This window comes from Diceros bicornis, chromosome X (assembly GCF_020826845.1).
Source record: "Diceros bicornis minor isolate mBicDic1 chromosome X, mDicBic1.mat.cur, whole genome shotgun sequence".
In the NCBI taxonomy this organism is placed as follows: Eukaryota; Metazoa; Chordata; class Mammalia; order Perissodactyla; family Rhinocerotidae; genus Diceros; species Diceros bicornis.
In genome coordinates this window covers 49,399,723-49,415,434 of record NC_080781.1, presented here as the reverse complement: position 1 = coordinate 49,415,434, position 15,712 = coordinate 49,399,723, and positions in this window count along the sequence as shown.

Here is a 15,712-nt window from a genome sequence, read left to right as displayed (position 1 = left end):
TTGAATATTGGGGAACACCTCCATACTCATTTTATGATGGCAACATTATTCTGATACCAACGTAAGAAAAAGAGAGTATAAGAAAACCACAGACCAATAGCCCTGATAAATATTGATGCAAAATTCTGAACATAATACTGCAAACCAAATTCAAAAGGGTTATACATTATGACGAAGTGGGGTTTATCCTTGTGATTCAAGGATGTTTCTAAATACACAAATCAATTAATGTGATATACCACATTAACAGAATGAAGGATGAAAATCACATGATAAGTCATTAGGAACATGGTCAAATCAGACATCCCTTACTTGTATCCTCCTTCAACAACAAAAATTAACATGTGCTCATGGAGAAATGTGCCTTTGTGTGAACTGTGGGCTCTAGCACAATATACCAAGGACCCAAGAGGATTCTTGTCCACTCGTGCATGGGTAATAGGTATACAGACCTTGGTCTTGGCTCTGGACTTTACAGTGTCTTGTGATCTGCTGCAGCTCCTCTCATCCATGTTCCAAAATCCTCCAAAGAGCACTGTATTAGAGAATCATACACACAAGAAATCCTTTGTGGAAATCCAGGTTTCTAGCAGGGAAGTTTCAGAGTACCACTGGAGCAAAATAATATCCGTGAGAGCACATTGGAGAGGGTAAGAGAACAATTTGACTTTAATTGTGTCACCCTTCACCCAAGGTGGCAAAGCTCAGGCCACGACAGAAATTTTTGGTCTGTAATTTCTCCCACAAGGGGAAGGGAGAGCATGTGAGCCAGTGCCTGACTTTTGCAGCTGTTCAGGACACTGCCAAAGAGATCCATTTCTCTCTCACTGCATCCATGGTACAGAATATTAAGTTGCATGACTGGGGCATGGGAATAGACTGGGAAAACAACAGATGGGACACTTGAAGGGCAAAAAGAGATGTGGGTCTTACTAACTACATCATGTACACTATGAAGAAGTCAGCCCATTAGTTGAAGGGGATATCCAACCTGTGGATCACCCCAACTGGTCCATGGGCACCCCTAATGCTCCAAGCAACATACCCACACATACCGCCACCCTTTGGCTGTCTACCTGTGCATGCTCCTAATAGTGACAAGAGTAAGCTTTGGCAGATGGCTAGTGAGCACGGCAGAAAGCTGGCAGGAATTTGCAGGCAGGGAAAGACCACAAAATTGATCTTTAGCTCAGTCATTGGTAAAGCAAAAGGGAGGATTTTGGCAAACAGCACGATGCAATGCAGGATTGAGAGAAGGTATACAAGTTTAAGAATTCTGCCAGAAAGAGGGAGCAAGAAGCATGGAGTAGCCATGTCTATAGAAGATCTGGGAAAGGCTCAGAATCCCTAGCAAGGATGGCGGAAGGTATTTCTCTCCTGAAATAAATAAGGTAAAAATGGGGAATGGGACTACTACTTTATATGTGAAGACTGCAATGCAAGACTTCAAAGAACATGAAAAATCAAGGAAACATAACACTACAAAAGGATCACACAATAATATTCCAGTAACTGAAACAAAAGATGTGCAGATCTGTGATTTATCTGATAAATATTTCATAATAAATCTTTTGAGGAAACTCAATGAGCTCACAAAAATACAGAAAGACAATTTGACAAAATAACAAAACAATACAAAAACAAAATGAGAAGTCTAACAAAGGGATAGAAATCATAGAAAAGGACCAAAGAGAAATTCTGGAGCTGAAGAATACAATGAATGAAATGAAGAATGTAATAGAGAGCATCCACAGCAGAACAGATCAAGCAGAGGGAAAAAAAATCTGTGAATTTGAAGAAAGGGACTTTGAAATTATCCATTCAGAGAACAAATAAAAAAGAATGAAAAAGAGGGAAGAAGCCTACATGATCTATGGGATACCATATAAAGAAACACTCTGTGAATTATTGGAGTCTTAAAAGAGCAAAGAGTAGAAACGAGGCAGAAAGATTATCTAAAGAAAAAATGACTCAGAACTTCCCAAGTCTGGGGTGAGAACTGGCCATCTAAATTTATAAACATCATTGATCATGAACCAAGTCAACTTAACAAGATCTTCTTCAAGGCATATTATAATAAAAATGTCATAAATCAAAGACAAATCTTACAAGTAACAATAGAAAAGAAGCTTTTAACTTACAAGGGAATCCCATTTGGCTATCAGTAAAATTCTCAGTAGAGGGAGACCAAGTCAGGATGGCCATGTAGGTGGACTCTGAACTCACGTCTTCCCATGAACACAACAAATTTACAACTACTCTTGGACCAATTACCCCTGGGAGAGAGCTGAAAATTGGATAAAAGGAACTCCTGCAACAAGGGACAGTCTTAACTGAGGTGGAAGAGGCAGAAATTCCTTTCTGTAGAGAAAAAGAGCCACCTTTGCAAGCTGTGGCACTTCATGGCCATCCAGGAGAAATCCTAAGGTATGCAGCCTCCCGTGGGGGAGTGGGGGACCTGAGCGGGGGAGTGTTACCACTAAAAACATCTTTTAGACTCAGCACAACTGAGACGAGTGTCATAATATTTGGCTTCACTGGCTATTACCTACTATGGGGAATACCCCCAGAATAGCTATCAGACATAGGGGAATAAAGCCCACTCTTAAAGGGCCCACACACAAATTAACTCACTTTGGAAAGCAACCTAAAATCACTGGAAAGAAACATGCACAGTTTTTTGGTGAAAAGAGACTCACCTAATAGTCTCTGGGTGCATCTTGGTGAGGGGTGAGACTTCTCCAGGGACTGAGACATGTGTGACAGCCATTATTGTGACCTAGTACAGGCATGCTGACACTGATGCTGGCAGATGCCATTGGAGTTTTTCCCCTGGCCTGTTAGCCCAGGGATCTGCCACACCCCCTAGATCACTGATTTAATCCAGCCCAGCCACGGCAGGCAGCCTGCCCTAGGTACTGGTCCCACTGAACAGCAAGCCCTTGGGCAACTTATGGGCCTACATAGGCTTGGTGCCTGGATCCTCTGCAGCCTAGTGAGTGGGTCCACCTCAGTGGGGCAGGGTGGGCACAAAGAGCAGGTGGAGTGTGTGCAGCCTCTGCAGTGAGGCAACTAGGTCCACTTCAGGGAGTCAGGGCACGCACATGGAGCAGGACTGTGTTGACAGTGTGTGTGACCCTGTGGGTGGTAGCGCTTGTCACCTGCAGAAGACTTGTGCTTCTCAAAAAGCCACATAGGGGATCGTCCCCACCTGGCTTCCAAAGCCAGAAATAATTGGGTGCTTCCATGCCTGGGCCATCCCCAGTCAGCTGCAATCCTGAGAGAGCTGACAAGAGCCTTGCAGGCTGTAGGCTTATAGCAATGGTAAACCTCTAAGCGGAGGAACCAGCCATGTTGGGGGCCTACTCACTTAACAGAAAAATTGCAGCAAGAATGTGCTATTAGATCTTGCAGCCAACTGTGCTGGGGCTCCCCATGCCTGATAAAGTGACTGAAGGGTCCATAGCAGCCACACACAGCTGAGCATTACAACCAGCTGGTCAGGAGGACAGCCTACCATCCCAGGGCACCTGAAGCAACAGCAACCCTGCCACAACAGAAGGACACATGTAGCCCACACAGGGGTCAATCCTGGAACATTTAGATCTGGTGACAACAGGGAAGCACACTGCTGTGCCTCATAAGGGATCTCTTACATAAGGCTCCTTATCTTGGAGAGGTAGCTGACCCAACCAATACATTGATATATGCACAAAGTGACAAAATGAGGAGGCAAAGGAACACATTGCAAGTAAGGGAACAGAACAAAACCCCAGAAAAAGAACTAAATGAAACAGAAATAAACAATCTACCTGATAAAAAGTTCTAACAAAAAGTAATAATGCAGCTCATTGATCTTGAAGAAGAATGGATGAACTCAATGAGAACTTCAACAAAGAATTGGAAAATATAAACAGACACCAATCAGAAATGAAGAATACAATACTAGAAATGAAAAATTCACTTGAGGGACTCAATAGCAGGGTAGATGATACATAGGAATGGATCAGTGAGCTGTATTAAAGACTAAGGGAAATCAGCCAAGCTAAACAGAAAGAAAAAGAATTAAAAAGAATGAGAAGAGTCTAAGGGACAACATCAAGTGCACTAACATTCATATTATAGGTGTCCCAGAAGGAGAAGAGTGAAACAAAGGGGCAGAGAAGCTATTTGAAGAGATAACAGCTGAAAACTTCCCTAGCCTAGGAAGAAAACAGATATCCAGGTACAGAAAGCACAGAGAGCACCAAATAAGATAAACCCAAAGAGGCCCACACCAAGATACATCATAATTAAAATGTCCTGAATTAAAAATAAAGAGAGAATCCTAACAGCCACAAGACACAGACAAGTTACATACAAAGGAAACCTCATAAGGCTTTCAGCTGACTTCTCAGCAGAAACCTTACAGGCTACAAGGGAGTGGCGTGATATATTCAATGTGCTGAAAGGAAAAACCTATGGCCGAGAATACTCTACCCAGCAATTGTATCATTCAGAATGGAAGGAGGGATACAGAGTTTCCCAGACAGGCAATTATTAAAGAAATTTTTCACCATGGAAACAATCCTACAAAAACGTGAAATGGACTTATTTAATTGGGACAGAAAATACTACAAATAAGAATAAGAAAATTATTTTAAAAAGCAATAAAAGTAGAGAGTGACGTCAGCATCATGGCGGAGTGAGCTTTCCCGTGAATTCTTCCCCCACAAGGTACAATAAAAGCAACAGCCACAGACCAACAACGGAATCCCAGACAGTGAAAAGCTAGAGCAGAGGGATCCACACTGCCGCACATCTGAGAGCGGAACGTGCTGGGCCCCCGGAGGAAGTGGGGAGAGGTAAGGAGAACTCCGCTCCCTCCCCATCAGATCAGCGATCCGGTCCGTGCGGCTCCCAGAGAGGGGGGAGGGGCGGCCCTCGGCGGGAAACTGTAGCTCTTCGGGCTCTCTCAGCCAGTGGGAAACTCCCGCACAGAGGGCTCAGAGGAGCCACAGGGCTACCATCAACATCTGAGCACCCCAGAGAGCGGATAAAGAGGGGCAAACGAGAAGCCTCCCACGTCAGGGACCCAGAGGGCAAAAGAGAGAGCTCCCCCCTCCCCGCAACCCGGAGTCTGCAGCTCGACCAGACCTAGCGATCCGAGGCAGACCTGAACAAACTGGACTGAAACCGTGGATCGCAGCGGGGAAAAAAAAAAAAACAAAAACAAAACCAAAACTGCGGATCGCAGCAGAAACACTGGGGCAGAGCGCAGGGGGCTTAGACTACACAGCCCTTTACCACCAGACAGTGGCGGCAGGTGGAAATTGCAACCAGAGACTTCCAGGATGAGGAAAATCAAAACCAACACAGGAACCACAATGCAAAAATATATGAAATCACCAGACCAGAAACAAAATGACAAGCACCCAGAAAACAACCCCGAAGACACAGAAATCCATAAACTAAATGACAGAGATTTCAAAATAGCTATCATAAAAACACTCAACGAAATACGAGACAACACAGACAAACAATTAAATGAGATTAGGAGTTTCTTCACAAAAGAGATTGAAATCATAAAGAAAAACCAATCAGTGTTGATGGAGATGAAGAACACAATGGAGGAGATAAAGGAGAATCTGGAATCTTTAAAGAACAGAGCTGACAATATGGAGGAAAGAATTAGTACTTTAGAGGATAGGAATACAGATATACTCCAGATGGAAGAAGAGAGAGAACTAAGACTAAAAAGAAATGAAGAAAGACTCTGAGAAATATCTGACTCTATTAGAAAATGTAACATAAGAATTATAGGTATTCCTGAGGGAGAGGAGAGGGAAAGAGGAACAGAGAGCCTATTCAAGGAAATAATAGCTGAAAATTTCCCAAATCTGGGGAAGGAGCAGGAAATACCAGTAAGCGAAGCCAACAGGACACCCATATATATTAACAGACAAAGGCTTTCACCACGACACCTAGTGGTAAGGCTAGCCAGGGTCAACGACAAAGAAACAATATCAAGGGCAGCTAGACAAAAACAAAAAATAACGTACAAAGGAACTCCCATCAGGCTCTCAGCGGATTTCTCAACAGAAACTTTTCAGGCTAGAAGAGACTGGAATGATATATTCAAAATACTAAAAGACAAAAACTTTCAGCCAAGAATACTCTATCCAGCAAAAATATCCTTCAAATATGATGGAGAAATAGTAACTCTCCCAGATAAACAAAAGCTAAGGGAGTTCATGGCCATGAGACCTCCATTACAAGAAATACTCAAGAAGGCCCTCAGGCCTGAAAACAAGAAGAGAAAGGGAACACAAAGCTTGGAGGAAGGAGAAAAGTAGGTAGACAAAATCAGAGAAATAGTAGATCTTTACCGGAATAGGTTAGCAACCACTTAAATACTAAACTCAAAGATCAAAGGAAGAAATTCACCAAAAATAAATTTAACCTCATCACTGTAAACACACAGCCACAACACAAGATAGAATAAGGTATAACAAGAGCAACTTAGAAGGGGAAGAGGAAAGTGACTGAATTGACTTAGTATAAGGAAATAGGAGGCTATCAGATAATGGACTATCTCATACACAAGATTTTTTGCCCAAACTTCAAGGTAACCACTAAACAAATAATCAAAGCAAAACCACATATGATAAACAAAGAGAAGAGTCATAAGACAGAACAACCAAACTGAATTGGCAGTCCAAAACAAATGGGACAAGAAACAAAGGAAATGCAAAAGAACCAGAAAATAAGTGACAAAACAGCAACATTCAGCCCTCATATTTCAATAATTACCCTAAATATAAATGGATTGAACTCTCCAATCAAAAGATACAGAGTGGCAGGATGGATTAAAAAGCAAGACCCAACAATATGCTGCCTTCAGGAACCACATCTTAGCACTAAAGACAAGCACAGGCTCAGAGTGAAAGGATGCAAGACAATACTCCAAGCTAATGGCAAACAAATGAAAGCAGGTGTTGCCATACTCATATCAGACAAAGTAAACTTCAAGATAAAACAAGTTAAGAAAGATAAAGAAGGGAAATAAATAATGATAAAAGGGACACTCCATCAAGAAGACATATCACTTATAAATATATATGCACCCAACATAGGAGCACCAATGTACATAAAACAACTATTAACAAACCTAAAAGGAGAAATCAACAACAACACAATAATAGTAGGGGATCTTAACACCCCACTTACAGCAATGGAGAGATCATCCAGACAAAAAGTTAATAAAGAAATATTAGATTTAAATGAAAAACTGGACGAGATGGACCTAGTAGACATATACAGAGCACTCCACCCAAAAACAGCTGACTACACATTCTTCTCAAGCGCGCATGGAACATTCTCTAGGATAGACCATATGTTGGGAAACAAAGCAAGCCTCAATAAATTTAAGAAGATTGAAATCATAACAAGCATCTTTTCAGACCATAAGGCTATGAAACTGGAAATGAACCAGGAAAAAAAAACTGGGAAAGTGACAAAAATGTGGAGATTAAACAACATGCTACTGAACAAACAATGGATCATTGATGAAATTAAAGGAGAAATCAAAAACTATCTGGAAACAAACGAAAATGATAACATGCCATATCAAACCATATGGGATGCAGCAAAAGCGGTCCTGAGAGGGAAACTCATAGCGATACAAGCCCACCTTAACAAACAAGAAAAAGCCCTAATAGGCAACCTTAAATTACACCTAACAGAACTAGAAAAAGAAGAACAAACAAAGCCCAAAGCCAGCAGAAGGAGAGAAATAATAAAAATCAGAGCAGAAATAAATGATATTGAGACCAAAAAAACAGTAGAAAGGATTAATGAAACAAAGAGTTGGTTCTTCGAGAAGATAAACAAAATAGACAAACCCTTAGCCAGGCTAACTAATAAAAAAAGAGAAAAGGCTCAAGTAAATAAAATTAGAAATGAAAGAAGAGAAATTACAACGGATACCATGGAAATACAGAGGATTATAAGAGAATACTATGAGCAATTATATGCCAACAAATTGGACAATCTAGAAGAAATGGATAAATTCTTAGACTTATACAACCTCCCAAAATTGAACCAAGAAGAAATGGAGAATCTGAATAGACCAATCACAAGTAAAGAGATTGAAATAGTAATCAAAAACCTCCCAAAAAATAAAAGTCCAGGACCAGATGGCTTCTCCAGTGAATTTTACCAAACATTCAACGAAGATTTAATACCCATCCTCCTCAAACTATTCCAAAAAATAGAGGAAGATGGAACACTTCCTGAATCATTCTATGAGGCCAACATCACCCTGATACCAAAACCAGACAAAGACAATACAAAGAAAGAAAATTACAGGCCAATATTGCTGATGAACATTGATGCAAAAATCCTCAACAAAATATTGGCAAACCGAATACAACAATATATTAAAAAGATCATACACCATGATCAAGTGGGATTTATACCAGAGACGCAGGGATGGTTCAACATCCGCAAATCAATCAACGTGATACATCACATCAACAAAACAAAGAATAAAAACCACATGATCGTCTCAATAGACGCAGAGAAGGCATTTGACAAGATACAACATCCATTTATGATAAAAACTCTCAATAAAATGGGAATAGAAGGAAAGTACCTCAACATAATAAAGGCCATATATGACAAACCCACAGCTAACATCATAGTCAACGGGGAAAGACTGAAAGCCATTCCTCTGAGAACAGGAACGAGGCAGGGCTGCCCACTCTCACCACTCCTGTTCAACATAGTACTGGAGGTTTTGGCCAGAGCAATTAGGCAAGAAAAAGGAATCAAAGGAATCCAAATAGGTAAGGAAGAAGTGAAACTCTCACTATTTGCAGATGACATGATTGTATATATAGAAAACCCTAAAGAATCTGTTGGAAAACTGTTAGAAACAATCAACAACTACAGTAAAGTTGCAGGGTACAAAATCAATCTACAAAAATCAGTTGCATTTCTATATGCTAATAATGAACTAACAGAAAGAGAGCTCAAAAAGATAATACCATTTACAATTGCATCAAAAAGAATAAAATACCTAGGAATAAATCTTACCAAGGAGGTGAAGGACCTATACAATGAGAACTAAAAGACATTATTGAGGGAAATCCACGATGACATAAAGAAATGGAAAGATATCCCATGCACGTGGGTTGGAAGAATAAACATAGTTAAAATGTCTATATTACCTAAAGCAATCTACAGATTCAATGCAATCCCAATCAGAATCCCAATGACATTCTTCACAGAAATAGAAAAAAGAATACTAAAATTTATATGGGGCAACAAAAGACCCCAAATAGCTAAAGAAATCCTAAAGAAAAAGAACAAAGCAGGAGGCATCACAATTCCTGACTTCAAAACATACTACAAAGCAATAGTAATCAAAACAGCATGGTACTGGTACAAAAACAGACACACAGATCAATGGAACAGAATTGAAAGCCCAGAAATAAAACCACACATATACGGACAGCTAATTTTCGACAAAGGTGCTAAGAACATGCAATGGAGAAAGGAAAGTCTCTTCAATAAATGGTGTTGGGAAAACTGGACAGCCACATGCAAAAGAATGAAAGTGGACCATGTGCTATCGCCATTCACAAAAATTAACTCAAAATGGATCAAAGACCTGAAGGTGAGACCTGAAACTATAAAACTCATAGAAGAAAATATAGGCAACACACTATTTGACATTGGTTTTAAAGGAATCTTTTCGGATGACATGCCTACCCAGACTAGGGAAACTAAAGAGAAAATAAACAAGTGGGACTTTATCAGACTAAAGAGCTTTTATAAGACAAATGAAACCAGAATCAAGATGAACAAACAACCAACCAGCTGGGAGAGAATATTTGCAAAACCTACATCTGACAAGGGGTTGATCTCCATAATATATAAAGAACTCACACAATTGAACAACAAAAAAACAAACAACCCGATCAAAAAATGGGCAGAGGAAATGAACAGACACTTCTCCAAGGAAGATATACAGATGGCCAATAGGCACATGAAAAGATGCTCAACATCACTAATCATCAGGGAAATGCAAATCAAAACAACACTAAGATACCACCTCACGCCCGTTAGAATGGCTATAATCACCAAGACAAAAAACAACAAATGTTGGAGAGGATGTGGAGAAACAGGAACCCTCATACACAGCTGGTGGGAATGCAAATTGGTGCAGCCTCTATGGAAAACGGTATGGAGATTCCTCAAAGAATTAAAAATAGAGATGCCCTATGATCCAGCCATCCCACTACTGGGAATCTATCCAACGCACCTGAAATCAACAATCCAAAGAGGCTTATGCACCCCTATGTTCATTGCAGCATTATTCACCATAGCCAAGAAGTGGAAGCAACCTAAGTGTCCCTCGACTGACAATTGGATTAAGAAAATGTGGTATATATATACAATGGAATACTACTCAGCCATAAAAAAAGACAAAATCGTCCCATTTGCAACAACATGGATGGGCCTGGAGCGTATTATGTTAAGTGAAATAAGCCAGAAAGAGAAAGACAAACACTGTATGATCTCACTCATATGTGGAATATAAACCAACACACGGACAGAGAAAACTGGACTGTGGTTACCCGGGAAGTGGGGGTGGGGGCGGGCACAAGGGGTGAAGGGAGTCATATATGGGGTGATGGACAAACAAAAATGTACAACCCAAAATTTCACAATGTTAGAAACCATTAAAACATCAATTAAAAAAAAAAAGCAATAAAATCACTGGCAAAGGCAAATATACAGTAAACGTAGCAAATCAAGCACCTATGAAGTTAACATGAAGGTCAAAAGGCAAAAGTACTAAAATTACCTATTTCCATGATAAGAGCGTAACAGATACACACAAACACATAAAGAGGTTAGACATGATATCAAAAGCATAAAATGTGGTAGGAGGGGAGTAAAAAAGTATAGCACTTAGAAAGAGGTCAAACTAAAGGGACAATCAACTTAATACAGATTGCTATATAAATTTGTTATTATATATGAACATCATGGTAATCACAGACTAGAAACCTGCAATATATACACAAAAAATTAAGAAAAATGAACCCAAACATAATACTAAAGAAAGCCATCAAACCACAAGGGAAGAGAACAAGGGAAGAAGAAAGGAACAGAGAAGAACAATTAAAACACCCAGAAAAAATTAACAAAATGGCAATAAATACATACTTACCAATAGGTATTTTAAATGTCAGTGGACTAAATGTCCAAATAAAAGGGATAGGATGGATAATTGGATAAAAAAACAAGACCCATATATATACTGTGCACAGGAGACACACTTCAGACCTAAAGACATTCACAAAATAAAAGTGAAGGGATGGAAAAAGATACTCTATGCAAATGGCAATGAATACTTTCCTTATATCAAAAAATTAGCCTTTAAAACAAAAACTGTAACAAGAAACAAAGAAGAGCACTACATAAAAATAAAGGGAACAATCCCACAACAGGATATAACACTTGTAAATACCTATGCATCCAACATAGGATCACCTAAATATATAAAACAATGATTAACAGACTGCAAAGGAGAAAATAGTCAGTAACACAATAATAGTAGGGGACTTTAACACCCCACTTACACCAATGGATAGATCATCCAAACAGAAGATCAACAAGGAAACATTGGCCTTAAATGACACATTAGAAGAGATAGACTTAGTAGATATATACAGAACAGTCTATCCAAAAACCACAGAACACATTCTTTGTGAATGCACATGGAACATTCCCCAGGATAGATCACATATCAGGCCACAAGACAAGTCACAATATATTGAAGAAGAATGAAATAATACCAAGCATCTTTTCTGAGCACAACAGTATGAAACTAGAAATCAGATATAGGAAGAAAATCAGAAAAGAAAAAATTTGTGGATATTAAACACAATGCTACTGAACAGCAATTGGTTCAATGAAGAAGTCAGAGGAGAAATCAAAAAATACGTGGAGAAAAATGAAAATACCACAAGCCAAAATTTATGGGATACAGCAAAAGTGGTTTTACGACAGAAGTTTCTAGCAATACAGGCCTACCATAACAAACAAGAAAAAGCTCAAACAATCTACTTGTGCATCTAAAGGAACTGGAAGAAGAAGAACAAACAAAGCCCAAAGTCAGTAGAAGGAGAGTAATAGAAAAATCAGATCAGAAATAAATGAAGTGGAGACTAAAAAAAAATAGAAAAAATCAATGAAACTGTTTATTAAGGCTGAGTAGTATTCCATTGTGTATATCTACCACATCTTCTTTATCCATTCATCCTCTGATGGGCACTCAGGTTGCTTCGAAGTCTTGGCTATTGTGAATAACGCTGCAATCCAGCCATTTGTGACAACATGGATGGACTTTGAGGGTATTATGCAAAGTGAAATAAGTCAGAGGGAGAAGGTCCAATACCGTATGATTTCCTTCATTAAGTAGTAGATAATAACAACAATAAACAAACACATAGAGACAGAGATTGGATTGGTGGTTACCAGAGGGGAAGGGGGGAAGGAGGAGGGCGAAAGGGATAATTCGGCACATGTGTGTGGTGATGGGTTGTAATTAGTATTTGGGTGGTGAACATGATGTAATCTATGCAGAAATAGAAGTATAATGATGTACACCTGAAATTTATACAATGTTATACACCAATGTTACTGTAATAAACAAAAAATTAAAAAAAAATCAATGAAACCAAGAGCTGGTTCTTTGAAAAGATAAACAAAATTTGCAAACCTTTAGCTAGACACACTAAGAAATAAAGAGAAGAGGCTCAAATAAAATCATAAATGAAATATTAGAAATTATAATGGACACCTCAGAAATACAAAAGATTATAAGAGAATAGTATGAAAATGTATATGCCAAGAAATTGGAAAATCTAAAAGAAATGGATAAATTCTTATATCATACAACCTTCCAAAACTGAATCAAGAAGAAATAGAGAATTTGAACGGACCAATCACCAATAAAGAGATCGAAACAGTGATAAAAACCTACCCAAAAATAAAAGTTCAGGACCACACTGCTTCCCTGGTGAATTGTACTAAACATTCATTAAGACATAATAGCTACCCTTCTCAAACTCTTCCAAAAATTGAAGAGGAGGAGAAGCTTCCTAATTCATTCTATGAAGCCAAAATTAGCCTGATACCAAAAACAGAGAAGGATAACACAGAAAAAGAAAATTACAGGCCAATATCTCTGATGAGTATCGATGCAAAAATCCTCAATAAAATACTGGCAAATCACATACGACAATACATTAAAAAGATCATACACCATGATCAAGTGGGATTTTTTCCAGGGATACAGGGATGGTTCAACATCTGCAAATCAATCAACGTGATACACCACATTAACAAAATGAAGAAAGAAAAGAAAATGATATGATCATCTCAATAATGAAGAGAAAGCATTTGACAAGATCCAGCATCCATTTATGATAAAACTCTGAATACAATGGGTATAGAAGGAAAGTACCTCATCATAATAAAGGCCATATATGACAAACCCACAGCTAATATCATTCTCAATGGAGAAACTCTGAAAGCTATCCCTCTGAGAAGAGGAACCAAAGATGCTTACTTTCACCACTCCTATTTAACATAGTATTAGAAGTCCTAGCTTGAGCAATCAGAATAGAAAAAGAAATAAAAACGATCCAAACTGGAAAAGTATAAGTGAAACTGTCACTACTTGGAGATGGAATGATTTTATATATAGAAAACCCTAAAGAATCCACCAAAAAACTTTTAGAAATAATGAATGAGTACAGTAAAGTTGCAGGATACAAAATCAACATACAAAAATCAGTTGAATTTCTATACACTAACAACAAAGTACCAGAAAGAGAAATTGAGAATACAATCCCACTTAAAATTACAGCAAAAAGAATAAAATACATAGGAATAAAGTTAACCAAAGAGGTGAAAATTCTGTACAGTGAAATGAATAAAACATTACTGAAAGAAACTGAGAAGATACAAAGAAACGGAAAGATATTCCGTTCTCTTGGATTGGAAGAATTAGCATAGTTAAAACTGTCTATACTTCTCAAACCAATCTATGTATTCAATGCAATCCCTCACAAAGTTCCAACAACATTATATTTTTTGGTTTATTGTGGTAACATTGGTTTATAACATTGTATAAATTTCAAGTGTACATCATTATATTTCTATTTCTGCATGGATTACATCATGTTCTCATGTTCACCACCCAAATACTAATTACAATCCATCACCACACACATGTGCCTAATTATCCCTTTCACCTTCCTTCCTCCCCTCTTTCCCTCTGGAAACCACCAATCCAATCTCTGTCTCTATGTGTTTGTTGTTATTATCCACTACATAATGAGTGAGGTCATACAGTATTTGATCAACTCCCTCTGACTTATTTCACTTTGCAAAATACCCTCAAAGTCCACCCATGTTGTCACAAATGGCTGGATTTCATCATTTCTTATGGCTGAGTAGTATTCCATTGTGCATCAATATCACATCTTCTTTATCCATTCTCCTTTGATGGGCACTTAGGTTGCTTCCAAGTCTTGGATATTGTGAATAATGCTGCAATGAACAGAGCGGTGCATGTATCTTTACACTTGGTGTTTTCACGTTCTTTGGATAAATACCCAGCAGTGGAATAGCTGGATCGTATGATAGTTCTATCCTTAATATTTTGAGGAATGTCCATACTGTTTTCCACAGTGGCTGCACCAGTTTTCACACCCACCAGCAATGTATGAGAGTTCCTTTCTCTCCACATCCTCTCCAACATTTGTTGTTTCCTGTCTTGTTAATTATAGCCATTCTGATGGGCGTGAGGTGATATTTCATTGTAGTTTTGATTTGCATTTCCCTGATAATTAAAGATGCTGAACATCTTTTCATGTGCCTATTGGCCATCTGTATATCTTCTTTGGAGAAATGCCTGTTCAGGTCTTTTGCCCATTTTTTAATTGGGTTGTTAGTTTTTTTCTTGTTGAGATTCATGAGTTCTTTATATATTTTGGAGATTAACCCCTTATCAGATGTATGGTTTGCAAATATCTTCTCCCAATTTTTAGGCTGTCTTTTCGTTTTGTTCATTGTTTCCTTTGCTGTGCAAAAGCTTCTTAGTTTGATGTAGTCCCATTTGTTTACTTTTTCTATCATTTCTTTTACCCGGTCAGACATGTTGCTTGAAAATATGTTGCTAAGACCAATGTTGAAGAGCGTACTGCCTATGTTTTCTTCCAGAAGTTTCATAGTTTTATGTCTTACCTTCAAGTCTTTAATCCATTTTTAGTTACTTTTTGTGTATGGTGTAAGGTCAGGGTCTACTTTCATTTTTTTGCGAGTGGTTGCCCAGTTTTCCTACCATTTGTTGAAGAGACTTTCCTTTCTCCATTGCATGTTCGTGGCTCTTTTGTCGAAGATTAGCTATCCATAGATTTGTGGGTTTATTTCTGGGCTTTTGATTCTATTCCATTGGTCTGTGTGTCTGTTTTTGTGCCAATATCATGCTGTTTTGGTTACTATAACTTTGTAGTATATTTTGAAATCAGAGAGTGTGTTACCCCCAGCTTTGTTCTTTTTTCTCAGGATTCCTTTAGCTATTCAGGTTCTTTTGTTGTTCCATATAAATTTTAAGATTATTTGTTCTATTTCTGTGAAAAATGTT